Raw genomic sequence first — 14,244 nt, 5'->3', positions numbered from 1 at the left:
ACAAAATTATTTAGTAACAAAATTACTTAGGAGGAAATGTCGACTAGGCCGCTCTAATGTAATGTAGTAGGAGTAACATAAATTCTAGGGTTTCTAATGGGCGGAACCCCTAATGTTTATGCAAACCTCACAGCATTACAGTCGTGCGGGCAGACTCTACTTATTACTCGCTTCAGTAAGTTTGCATTCTAACCTACTACTACATAAATATCCGGGCCCTAGATTCACTATTGCGAGTTCCTCTGGTGGTTGGTAGTGCGGTTTGAATATGAAGAGGAAAGTATTGGGGCAAACACACACACTCAATCATCGAGCCAGAAGAATTAATCTGACGCGATTAAAATCCTCAAGTCGGCAGGGAATCGAACCCGAAATCCTGTGAACCGAAGGCCTCAACGTTGACTATTCAGCCAAGGAGCCATTACGTTTCTTTTTTTGCTGTTGAATTACGGCGCCTAAGTTGTGTGGAAGAGAGATCCAAAATAACTACGCGATGTGCGTTTGGGAATCTGTGATAAGCGTGCAATGGTCTGGGCTGCACGCAGTATTAATGTAACGTTACATGCAAAGAACAACTAGAAGTTGTCATTGGAAGCTGTTAACAGCGGGCAGTGTCAGTGATGCGTGGAGATCAGGAAGAGTCAACCTCTAGATCAGATGCCAATATTGCTACCGTTACTGAGATGTTGACCAGAGTCCACACAAGTTATTGCGTCAAGGGCTTGCGGAAGTGGTCTAACAGCTCACGCGTTTAGAACCATTCTGATAAAATGCTACCTCTTGGAGGACACGGCATCCACGTTACGTCGAGGTATTGTTCCCTGAAGACTGTGACCGCAGGGTGGAATTTTCAGAGATCTTTTTCTGGGATGGCATAATGATTGACAAGGACTGTCCAACAGCGTTTTGTGGTCAGATGAGGCTGAGCTTCACGTCGGCGGTTTTGTATAGACATAATTGTCATTATTGGGCGAGTGAGATTCCGCACATTTGTGTGGAACAGACGCAGGAACGTCCGAAGCCTACTGTGTGGTGTGAAATTCCTTCGGCTTCCATTTTTGGTCCATTCATTCTTCACACAACAACGAATGGCAAAAGGTATCTGGAAATAATTCAAGATCGTGTGTGACCACTAATTGCTCAGTGGGACGTAACTGCACAACTTCACTTTATGCATGATGGTACACTCCTCCATTTCGTAAATTCCGTTTGCGAATGGTTGCAGGAGCATCTGCCACATTGGCAGAAGTGGCCGACACGAATGGCGGCCTAGCAGTCCAGATCTTACGCCGTGCGACCTTTCCTTTTGAGATGGGGAAAGGAAGAGGAATACTAAGAGAAATCAAGAACGTTGGATGAATTGGAAGGGCAATCATCGCTGCGCTCATGAGCATTCCACGCGATATGTTGAGAGCGCCAGTTGCAAGCATACCGGATGTGTTACGAAAATGTGGTACCATTGCAAGGGTTTATATAGAAATGTAGCCAGTGGCAAACAAAATCTTAAGATCCCTGTGTGTACTGCCTTGGTTTCAATAACAACAGATAACTAAATGAAAAGTTACTACAATTTTAAAATAGGGAGTAACTTATCAGACACACTGTACATATTACAATTGTTATTTCTTTTTGCTATACGCATCCAAGAACACAAAATAATCTCTGTTAATTTTAATTTTGTTAGCCTCTGTAGCGTAAAGGTTAGCGCTATTAGCTTCCGCCCTCAGAGATCCGGGTTTGGTTCTCATTAATGTGAGAGATTTAAGAATGGCAGGAGAGCTGGTATATGACTGAAGTGCTACATGCAGCTCACCTCCGCTGGAGGGGAGTCTGGAAAGAGCTGCACCATCTGCGGACGAGGACACGAGTTTGTCCGGCTGCTTAACTGAATGGTCAGCGTAGTCACCTGCGGGTTCGACTCCCGGCCGGGTCGGAGAATTCAACCTTAAATGGTTAATTCCCCTGGTTCGGGGGACTGGATATTCGAACTGACCCAAACACTCATGCAACTCTCACAACACTATCCTCCACTACAATAACACGCAGTTTACTTTACACGCTAGATGCCGCCCACACTCACCGGAGGGTCTGTTTTACAAGGGCTGCACCAGGCTAGCATTAGACAACGAAATAATCCTCTATATAAATAAAATGTTAACGACCGTGTGTCTGTACTTTGACTATACTGGCGAAATTTCAGTACAGTTATCCGTTTCAGGTGTAATAATGACCATCTGCATAATTTTTAGTTTTGGTGTCTGTATATCTGTTGTTTTTGTTTGTTTGTTTGTTTGTTTGTTTGTTTGTTTGTTTGTTTGTTTGTTTGTTTGTTTGTTTGTTTATCCTTCTATAACTTTGAAAATTACTGGATATATTTCCAACAAACTTCATATGTAGAATCCACTTGTCATTGGATAGGTTTTAGGGCAAACGTTGTTTCTAAATCCCTGAAATGACTGGGGGTTTATACGAAGTCGAAACCGTGATTTTTCACTCCCTCAAAATATACACAACCAAACTTAATAGAAATCTACCTGCCATAATGAATATTAATTTCTAAACCTCTTTTCTCGTGTGCATCATTTCGATAACACGATTAATAAGGGAAATATCATTAACGGACCGTTTTTCCGGTACAAGTCCCACAGGACTTAACGCAAGAACGGGTGCCTGTAAAGCGTATTTCTTACAACTTGAAATCTACTGAATATATATATATATATATATATATATATATATATATATATATATATATATTGCTAGGGGCTTTACGTCGAACCGACACAGATAGGTCTTATGGCGACGATGGTATAGGAAAGGCCTAGGAGTTGGAAGGAAGCGGCCGTGGCCTTAATTAAGGTACAGCCCCAGCATTTGCCTGGTGTGAAAATGGGAAACCACGGAAAACCATCTTCAGGACTGCCGACAGTGGGATTCGAACCTACTATCTCCCGGATGCAAGCTCACAGCCGCGCGCCTCTACGCGCACGGCCAACTCGCCCGGTCTGAATATTGTGCCCTGACAGCAGTCCCTGTCACCATTTTGTAAATTTTAATTCAGTATCTCAAGGTTGGGTTAAGCCGCGGCGAAGCAATGCAGTCGGAGATCCATGAAGGCTCCACTCAAGGGACGTGCAAGTCCGACGAGTTGGGACACAGGTTAAATAAGTGGACTGTTATCATCGTGGCTTTTAACGTGGAATGTAATCATCATTTTCTGCCTAAATTACGTGAATGTTCCACCATAGAGTATTAAGAGATCGAAGATATTGGCATATTCGACGAGACACATTGACCAACATTTTATCTTATCCTAAATTAAATAACTATCCTAGTGTTCCTACGCTACTTTAAATGAGAACTCCGTAAAATGTTTTAATTATGGAAGGATCTCCCGTTTAATGACTTTAAAATAACTTTAAATGCATCAACTACATTAAAAACAAATTATTGGCAACACAAACGGATATGAAAGGAAAATATTATGTTAAATTGAAAATAAATACCTAACTTCAAGCTCTTGTTACAGATAAATACAACATCGTCAATCGAAACAAAAGAGACAAAGTGTCCCTCTGCTGAAGGCTTACATGGAAAGATCAGTTATCAATCTCGCATTTTTCAAAAAATAAATCACTGGGAATCATAGAATCATCCACTTCAGAATGCTATTTACTACCCAAATATCTCAAAATATTCCGTCATTTCTCTTTTTAAAATCACCGCATATATGTCGGTATCTGTCTATCTAGCAACTTGAAAAATACCGTTATTCTAACTTCATCAAATCACCATAAATGCAATAGAAATGTTTGAAAAACACAGGATCGTAACGTAATATGACATCCATCAAAATCATGCTTTACAAGACAGACTCGATCCTCCCGTACATTCATCGGTGACTGCACCTAGATTAAAACATCAAGAGACATTGCAACGTCTACGATAACCTTGTCTAACTACGTTGATTCTGCGCCTCTGGATACCACTGCGATGTTGACCTGGAATACTACAATAGCACTAGGCGTCAACTCAAATGATCTACAAAATCCAACTAGCAAAGAAATGGTTTACTTACCATAGAAGATCATATTTCTTTTACGACATGACCTCAATATCTTTTCGTTACCGATTATCTTGCGAAGATCCTAAACATCCCTTTAAAATCGTGCGCTCTGGTCAATCTTGTATTTAAATAGGATAAATGTGACGACCAACTACTAGTGTTCGTGAGTGCAACATCCTATAACATTATTCTAAAAATACGGCCTCGTACCTAAATAAATTATTCATCACGACAACAACAAAATTCACGCATGACCAACTTAATTCCAACCGTCAATACCATCATCAGGACCTTCACATAACATCATCATGAAATTCGCAATCCTAATGACACGTCTATAATCATCACATCACTCTTTCCACGTAAATATTTTCAAAGATCCTACCGCAACTAACACCTTATTACATCGCACAACTCGTCATGCACAGCGAATTCACAATATTAAAGAACAATCTATTCAGGCAATTACGTAAAATTACTAAATACGTTGCCGCAATAATTCCATATCACCACAATAGTATCACACTTCTAATATCAAACACTGTATTCCACACAAGCACATAACGTTTTGAAGACCATAGAATCGCACGTCGCAAAATACCGAGCTCCTCCGAGGTATTCTGAGCTACAGGTTAAAGTTAACGTTCATTACCATAACACCATTACGGTACCAATAACATCCATGTCGAAGGAACTTTCGTAAAACCTTGCTAGCAAACATTAAAGAAATCTTACACAACTATCGCATATTTTCACAACGTAATCTGGCTCACCACACTAGACGTAACGATCATAAATATTACAACGCAATGTTCAACAAATAACGGTCGCTTTCAAGTTAAAATTGTTCATGTCAAAATTGACAACCAAAATAAATACTACTCTACAACTACAATAAGCAATTACGTGGCGGAATATGTATAAGATATTCAAGTACTCATCCTGGGTTGTTGCTCCACGACGGTGTCACCTTCCGAGTTCAGCTCTCACTCAATAACATTATCAAGTATTGTCCATCACATTTCAGATCAGATCCTTTGAGGTCCCTCTATTTTAGTTGTTCATGTTGATACGTGCACACACAGCATTTGAATAATTATCTGATGACATTTCCATATTACCTGAAACTTAGAGATATCAATTAGAACAAGGTCATACACCTTAATACAATTTTAACAGTTCAAGTGATACACTTGCCTTTTCATTCAATAACAAGATATCTTGTTTTACAATATTGTATGTTTATAATATGCCAATATCTCTTTAGTAACTCCTTTCAATACAATCTTTTCCCTATGAATTCTTGCTTCCGATCGTTCCGAGATGCAGATTGAGAGTGTCAACTTCTTCAGAGACAAAACAGATTCTACTACAACATAATAATTGCAGACGGTTTGCTTTTCAGAATTCTTCTCAGCTTCTTGCTCCCATATGTTTCTGACAATTGGAAACATTTGACACATAATGTAAGACGATCTCGTACAAATCAGCTGTATTAGTAAAGGAACTTATTTAATAATTGCCGCCTCGTATTTAGGTTAGTAATCGACAGTTTCCTTTCTTCATCTCGATCGTTGGATCGTGCGAGACTAGATGTACAAGGTATGGCCCTCTCATATAAATTTATTGTTTACATATTTCATGGCCCTCAGTAACATTCTGTCGCAGATATACTGCCGTTCATGCATTCCGGAAACTTACTTGAAGAATGCGTATTATTCATATAATCCTGCCCTATGTTTCACAATATTTAACTTTCTGCTAATATTTCCGAGATACCACGGGGTTTAGAGCTGGTTATCAATCTGCTGATATCTTCAATTCGGCGATGCCGTTCACGTAATTAGACAAATCGACTGCCTTCTAATTCATCTGGAGGTGTGATAACCGGACATAAGATTTCATTGACGTTATTTCTCGACATAAACTTCCAATGTGTTCACCAATCTCATCCTGACATACATTGGAAGGTTATATTCCTCCTCTACTCAAAAATGAAATTTCGTATGAAAGGAGAAATTTCATATTCATGCCAGATCTTATCATAATTTTCTTCTTCAATGAAATCTTCTTTTATCATGTCTGAAATGAACGAAACTAACTCTGGTCTTGAGATACTGTTATTCCATATCCTGTCTTCGAATCCTGTCTGGACTTCATCATTCGTCATCTGATCCATCGGTCAGCGAATAAACATCCCAAACATCTCCGTTTCTTTCGTCTTCCACGATGATATTAACCTCCTCCTCTTCAACGATCGGGAAACTGTACTGCTTAAGACTTGAAGCATTGAAGATAGCAATGTTGTTGGACTCCAAACTCTGTATTTTATATGCGTTATTACCCAGCACTTCAATAACCTTGAACGGCCCGATATATAAATGTGCAAACTTGGAATAGAATTTTTCCGTAGGACAAGATACGGCTGGTTTTCTTACAAGAACATAGGTTCCAACCTCCAAAGGTTCTCGAAATTTCTTATGCCTCAACTTCTTTAGACGTTTTTCGGCCTGCCTTTTCATACATGCCTGAGCTTGCTTTATGTTCTCTTCGATGCTAGGACTTTCTTCGGCTGGCCTAGCAATGATCTCGTTCCAAGGACGTCTTGGCTGCTCGTTCGTGTGAAGAACGCTTGGAATATTGCCGATAGACTCGTGCCATGTAAAATTTATACAATCGGCTATTGTCGGTAAACACGAAGTCCATGTCCAATGACGTTCATGGCAGAAAATCCTACAATATTTCGCAATTTCCTTCATGACCCTTTCAGCTGCATTGGATTCAGGGTGCCTTATGGAACTAAACCGGTGTTGAATGTTCATTTTCCTTAAAGCTTCCGCAAATTCGTTTGACGTAAACTGTGTTCCATGGTCCGTTATTATGCATTTTGGTTTACCCATCTTTGGTATCGTTACTCTTTCTAAACTCCTAATTATGGACTTAGAGTTGGCCTTCCTAATGGGCTGAAGTGATACAAATTTTGACATCACATCGAGGACTACCAATACAAAACGGTTTCCACGTTTACCTACGGGTAAACTCCCATACAAATCCATGGCATATACTTCCCTAGGTCGGTCTGGTATTACAGCTATCGGTGGTTGATATAATAATACGGAGTTGTGTTTCACCCTCTGGCATATATCACAGGTTTTTACTATTCTCCCTATGGTTCTCCGGAACCCAGTCCATGTGAAAGTCTCTCCTATTGTAGCCGCTAGTTTATCTAGACCACCATGACCAATCATTCTATGGATGTACCATATGAGTTTACATCTTAATTTGCGTGGCACCACCACTCTTAATTTCTTCCGATCTTTGTCTATGTACTTATACAAGATGTTATTCGTCAGCACATAATCATCTATTTGATCTTCGGGTCCATCATCAGCTGACCTTCTTAGACAATACTCAATAATCTCTTTCAGAGATGAATCCTCAAGTTGCAACTCCGGCAATCGTTTTAAGCTTTCCAAGCATTCTTCATCCTCTTGAGTTATTTCAATAACATTGACCTCCAGAGGCTCTTCTGTTGGATTTCGGCTTAGACTGTCTGCCAACACATTACTTTTACCTGGGCAGAACTCAATTCTTAAATTAAATTGCTGCGCATAAAGTGCCCATCGTGATACTCTCTCGCTGGATAATGTGGTTTTTAACACAAACGTTAATGCTTTATGGTCCGTCCTAACAACTACCGGATACCCATACACTATTTTCCTCCACTGTTGTAATGCGTAAACAATGGCCAACATCTCAAGCTCAGTGGTCGTATACTTAAGTTCATGGTTTCTTAATTTTCTACTAACGAAGGCTAAATAGTTTATATTATTCTCCCCATTACTCTCCTGATACAATACAGCTCCAACTCCAACTGCTGAGGCATCAGATTGTATGATAAATTCACGATCGAAGTCCGGATATCCAAGTTTTATACTGTTAGCTAGTAATTCCTTCGCGTTAAGAAAAGCTCGATCATGACTCTCATTCCACCGCCAACGATTATTGGTCTTCAATAAATCTTGTAGGGGAGCTAATATCTCTGTATACCTTGGACAGTGGCTAGCGAAAAATCTCGTCATTCCCAAGAATTGTCGGATATGCTTAATCCTTCTGGGCTTCGGAAAGTTACATATGGCCTGTATCTTAACTGGGTTTGGTCTTATTCCAGTTCCATCAATTACATGTCCAACAAACAAGATTTCAGATTGGCAGAACTTTGACTTGGATCGATTGATTTTAAATCCAGCCTCATCTAAATTTCTTAGCAGCTGTTCCAACTTGACTACATGCTCCTCGAAAGTTGCTGTCGCCAGTACGATGTCATCAACATAAATGGTTATAAATTCTTTTACTTCCGGTTTCAAGTTCCTGTCTAAAGCTCGTACCAATGCAGCCGCAGAGTTAGAAATGCCGAATGGGAGTCTTTCAAAGATATATGTTTGATTATCAAACATGAAACCAGTAAATAGCTTGGATTTACTCTCCAAAACTATGTGGAAGTATGAGGAAGTCAAATCTAAGATCGTGAAAAATCTCTTGTTCCGAAATCCTCTTATTATCTCTTTTATTACTGGGGCTTTATCATACTCAGGAATTAATTTGGAGTTGACCTGTCTCGCATCAATGCACACGCGAATTGATCCGTTGCTTTTTCTTACCACTACCAGAGGGCTAACGAATGGTGTATGTGCTTTAGATATTATGCCATTATCCATCATCTCCTGTATTACCTTCCTAGCCTCGGGCATGAATTTATCTGGTATAGGGTATGGTTTAATCTTAAACGGCCTCCAATCTTTCACTAATAACTTGTACTCGAAGTTCTTTATTGCTCCAGGCTGGCTTTTAAAAGCATTGCTATACCTTTTCAGCAGATTCTCAATTATCCCTTGCTGTTCAGGATTTCCTCCTATTCCACTGTCGATTGTCTGTCCACATACAGCGTCTTCTGTGTCGTATCTTTCCATTATCTTCTCGGCAACATGTGCAGCTTCATTTATTGAAATGTTCATGGTTTTCTGTAGCTCACTCGTTTCCTTGTTTTCTATTCTAGCTGTGATGTCCTGTCCTCTTTCACCGTCACATCTGATCCTTATTTCTTCTTTCTTTAAATCAATTACTATGTTGTTTTCTCTGATAAAATCTGATCCAATAATTAAGTTATATTGGATTTTGTCCATGACTACAAATGGATGTTCCATTAAATTTCCTCCGATTTCTATTGGCAAATAAGTTTGTATCTTGCATTTCGTGACCTTGTCTGGAATTATGCCCTTGATTTTCATGTTGGCAATCGGAATTACAGGCAAGTGTGCTTTGTCTTGCAACTCTGAGAACAGTAGTTTGGAGATGATACTTATACTTGCTCCAGTATCCAATAATGACAATACTCGAATACCCAATATTGTGACGTAAATAACGGGCAGTCCTCTCTTTAATCTTGTTCCTTCAGGTAGACCGTCTTCGTGTAGCAATTCCTCGGGTTCAAATTCCCACGATTCGATTCCTGCTATGACCCATTCGTGCTGCCTATAATTTGGATTTAACTTACTAATTCTATTATTTGTCATTGATTCCAAAACGAAGTTTTTTTTTTTCACCCCGTCATTGCCTTGATTATTCTTGTCAAATGGTGTGGCTGCGGGATTTAACGTTTTATCAGCGCTTTCTTTTCTTTGTTCTTGCTGATACAACAGACTAGTCGCGCCCACGCAATCAGCGTTCATATCTTGATTCAATATCGCTCGTTCCCATTGCCTGCATTCCTGCTGCTTTCTTAATTCGCCAAGGTACCTTTCTCTTTCCTTGTTTATCTCCTCGTCCTGTCGAATATCTGATTGTCTTGAATTTTCTCGATACCTATCTCTGCGGTACGGCCATTTATCTCTGTTTCGACTCCACCTTGTATTTCTGTAATACCTAGGATATCTCCGCTCTTCGTTTCGAGACGGTGCCCACTTCTGGCGCGTCTTGTCACTCTTCTCATCCCTATGTTCCACTCTTCTGTAGCCTTCATTCGTCCTAGGTCTATCTCCTTGACCGTGACTATTGTATCCCTGGTTTCTTTCTACATCTTCATCTCCTGCTGGTGTTACCACGTTTACCGTCGGATCGACGTGTCTTACTATGCGGCTATTAGTATGTGTTGACGTGCTGTCAATTTGCCGAAGTATCGACTCTGCTTGCACGGCTGATTGAATGTTTGCCGCCGTCAATAATCTCTGTATATCCGCAGGGAACTGTTTGATTATTGCTCGTACCATTTCTGTTTCTGTAGGTGGAGAATCAAGCTCCTTCAGTCGATGAAATTGTATCGTGAAGTATTCGGCAAACTTACTCGGTCCTGCTAAAGAATATTTCTTCGAGTATAGATCGAGTCTGATTCCTTGCTGTACGTCGATTCCCCAGAATTTATCCAAGAAAGCTTGTTTAAAGCCTGCATAATCCTCAAAAACGTAGCGAAAAGCTTTAAACCAAATGAGTGGTGCACCTTCTAAGTGTTTCTCCACTGTCTTTAACTGGCGCTCTGTAGATACCTTTGTCTCTCTAAAATATTCCTCAATCTCTCTTAGAAAACCACGAGGAGTCATACTGGATCCTATATTTCCGTTAAATTTCTTAGGCCTATCTTCATAAGTGCGTATAATGTTAACAATCTGGGTTCCACTTCCCGTTTGAACTGTCCCGTTGTCATTAATATCAACGCAAAGCTGTGGTATCTCAAATTGACTGTTTACTTCAGTCTTCCTTCCATCCTCAATTATCGTCTGTCGGTCGTTCAACGATGATACCAAATTCCTATTTGTTTCGTTTTCAATTCTTAGGTTCTGTACGTCCTTTTGAATAGCATTTAAGTCGTCTTTTAATCCTTTTATTTGTTGGTTCATCAAAGCTTTATTCTCTTCAGTTTCTTCCGTTATCAAATTGAACCTGTCATTGATCTGCTCTCTTGCTTGGGTTATCTCTTTCCGAATATTCTCATTGGTGATAATGACTTCATCCGATACCTTCTTGAGTTTTTCATCCCAACCATTATCAGTCTCTTTTATCTTCTCCTGCATCACATCCACTTCTTCCTTGAGCTCTTTAAGGTCATGGTCGACTTGAACTCGCAACTCTTGGATGCTTGACTTAAAATCATCCTTCAATTCTTCGAATTTTTCTTGAAAATTCCTCTTATTCTCGTTCATCGCTGCATTCACTTCTTCTTTTAAATTTAATACTTCTCCTTGTACTTCAGCGACTTTCGATCCTAACGATACAATCTCTTCTTGCATCACCTTCATATTTTCTTGCACCATATCGGTGATTCTGTCGAAAGTTCCTTGCATTTTTTCGTGTGATTCGTGAATTTCTGCTCTAGTAGTCCTCTGTGATTCCTGTATTTTCTTCTCGGTATTTTCTTGCGACTCTCGTACTTCTTGAATCTTTTTCTCAGTACTTTCTTGTGATTCACGTACTTCTTGAATCCTTTTCTCAGTACTTTCTTGTGACTCCTGAATTTTCCTTTCTGTATTTTCTTGTGCTTCCTGAATTCTTTTTTCTGTATTTTCTTGCGCTTCTTGAATTCTCTTTTCTGTACTCTCTTGCGATTCCTGCATTTTATTCATTTTTCCAGCGAGCTCCTCCAATAACAGTTTTACTTGAGCAAGAGACGCCATCGTAATTTCCTATATCGTTCCTTATTGATAATATATCACCCTCAATCTCACTCTACAGTCTTAGTCCAGTGTTTCCACCACACCTATACCTGCCTAGCACTTCACGAATTAGATTCAATAAATGAACGTATGGGTCTCTCCGGATCTGACCCGAAATATGACGGACATCCAATAATAAGTGACACGGAACAACCTATCGCTCTATCCGAGTTAAATGACTCATTATCCCGATTAACAAGAGCTGAAACTTTACGGAAAATCCTTCCATAATGTCATAAAATAAGACTAAGTAAAATCGTAGTATTAATTAACGGTCAAATCCTTCCAATATTATTCATAAAATATATGATTAAATAAATATCTCAAACATTCTTCACTAACAACGTTGTAGATTCAATGTTCTCTGATTACCAATGTCTTTTCGAGTTTTCCTTTCTTTAAGTCCACTGCCACGCGATAAATAATTCGACTCTAGTCGTTCAGTAATAAAACAATTCAACTCTGGCCCCACAGTTGGGTGTCAAGTAAAATTATATAACCTATATGTGCCCTGACAGCAGTCCCTGTCACCATTTTGTAAATTTTAATTCAGTATCTCAAGGTTGGGTTAAGCCGCGGCGAAGCAATGCAGTCGGAGATCCATGAAGGCTCCACTCAAGGGACGTGCAAGTCCGACGAGTTGGGACACAGGTTAAATAAGTGGACTGTTATCATCGTGGCTTTTAACGTGGAATGTAATCATCATTTTCTGCCTAAATTACGTGAATGTTCCACCATAGAGTATTAAGAGATCGAAGATATTGGCATATTCGACGAGACACATTGACCAACATTTTATCTTATCCTAAATTAAATAACTATCCTAGTGTTCCTACGCTACTTTAAATGAGAACTCCGTAAAATGTTTTAATTATGGAAGGATCTCCCGTTTAATGACTTTAAAATAACTTTAAATGCATCAACTACATTAAAAACAAATTATTGGCAACACAAACGGATATGAAAGGAAAATATTATGTTAAATTGAAAATAAATACCTAACTTCAAGCTCTTGTTACAGATAAATACAACATCGTCAATCGAAACAAAAGAGACAAAGTGTCCCTCTGCTGAAGGCTTACATGGAAAGATCAGTTATCAATCTCGCATTTTTCAAAAAATAAATCACTGGGAATCATAGAATCATCCACTTCAGAATGCTATTTACTACCCAAATATCTCAAAATATTCCGTCATTTCTCTTTTTAAAATCACCGCATATATGTCGGTATCTGTCTATCTAGCAACTTGAAAAATACCGTTATTCTAACTTCATCAAATCACCATAAATGCAATAGAAATGTTTGAAAAACACAGGATCGTAACGTAATATGACATCCATCAAAATCATGCTTTACAAGACAGACTCGATCCTCCCGTACATTCATCGGTGACTGCACCTAGATTAAAACATCAAGAGACATTGCAACGTCTACGATAACCTTGTCTAACTACGTTGATTCTGCGCCTCTGGATACCACTGCGATGTTGACCTGGAATACTACAATAGCACTAGGCGTCAACTCAAATGATCTACAAAATCCAACTAGCAAAGAAATGGTTTACTTACCATAGAAGATCATATTTCTTTTACGACATGACCTCAATATCTTTTCGTTACCGATTATCTTGCGAAGATCCTAAACATCCCTTTAAAATCGTGCGCTCTGGTCAATCTTGTATTTAAATAGGATAAATGTGACGACCAACTACTAGTGTTCGTGAGTGCAACATCCTATAACATTATTCTAAAAATACGGCCTCGTACCTAAATAAATTATTCATCACGACAACAACAAAATTCACGCATGACCAACTTAATTCCAACCGTCAATACCATCATCAGGACCTTCACATAACATCATCATGAAATTCGCAATCCTAATGACACGTCTATAATCATCACATCACTCTTTCCACGTAAATATTTTCAAAGATCCTACCGCAACTAACACCTTATTACATCGCACAACTCGTCATGCACAGCGAATTCACAATATTAAAGAACAATCTATTCAGGCAATTACGTAAAATTACTAAATACGTTGCCGCAATAATTCCATATCACCACAATAGTATCACACTTCTAATATCAAACACTGTATTCCACACAAGCACATAACGTTTTGAAGACCATAGAATCGCACGTCGCAAAATACCGAGCTCCTCCGAGGTATTCTGAGCTACAGGTTAAAGTTAACGTTCATTACCATAACACCATTACGGTACCAATAACATCCATGTCGAAGGAACTTTCGTAAAACCTTGCTAGCAAACATTAAAGAAATCTTACACAACTATCGCATATTTTCACAACGTAATCTGGCTCACCACACTAGACGTAACGATCATAAATATTACAACGCAATGTTCAACAAATAACGGTCGCTTTCAAGTTAAAATTGTTCATGTCAAAATTGACAACCAAAATAAATACTACTCTACAACTACAATAAGCAATTACGTGGCGGAATA

Source organism: Anabrus simplex, chromosome 1 (assembly GCF_040414725.1).
Source record: "Anabrus simplex isolate iqAnaSimp1 chromosome 1, ASM4041472v1, whole genome shotgun sequence".
Classification (NCBI taxonomy): Eukaryota; Metazoa; Arthropoda; class Insecta; order Orthoptera; family Tettigoniidae; genus Anabrus; species Anabrus simplex.
This window is presented reverse-complemented; position numbering follows the sequence as displayed.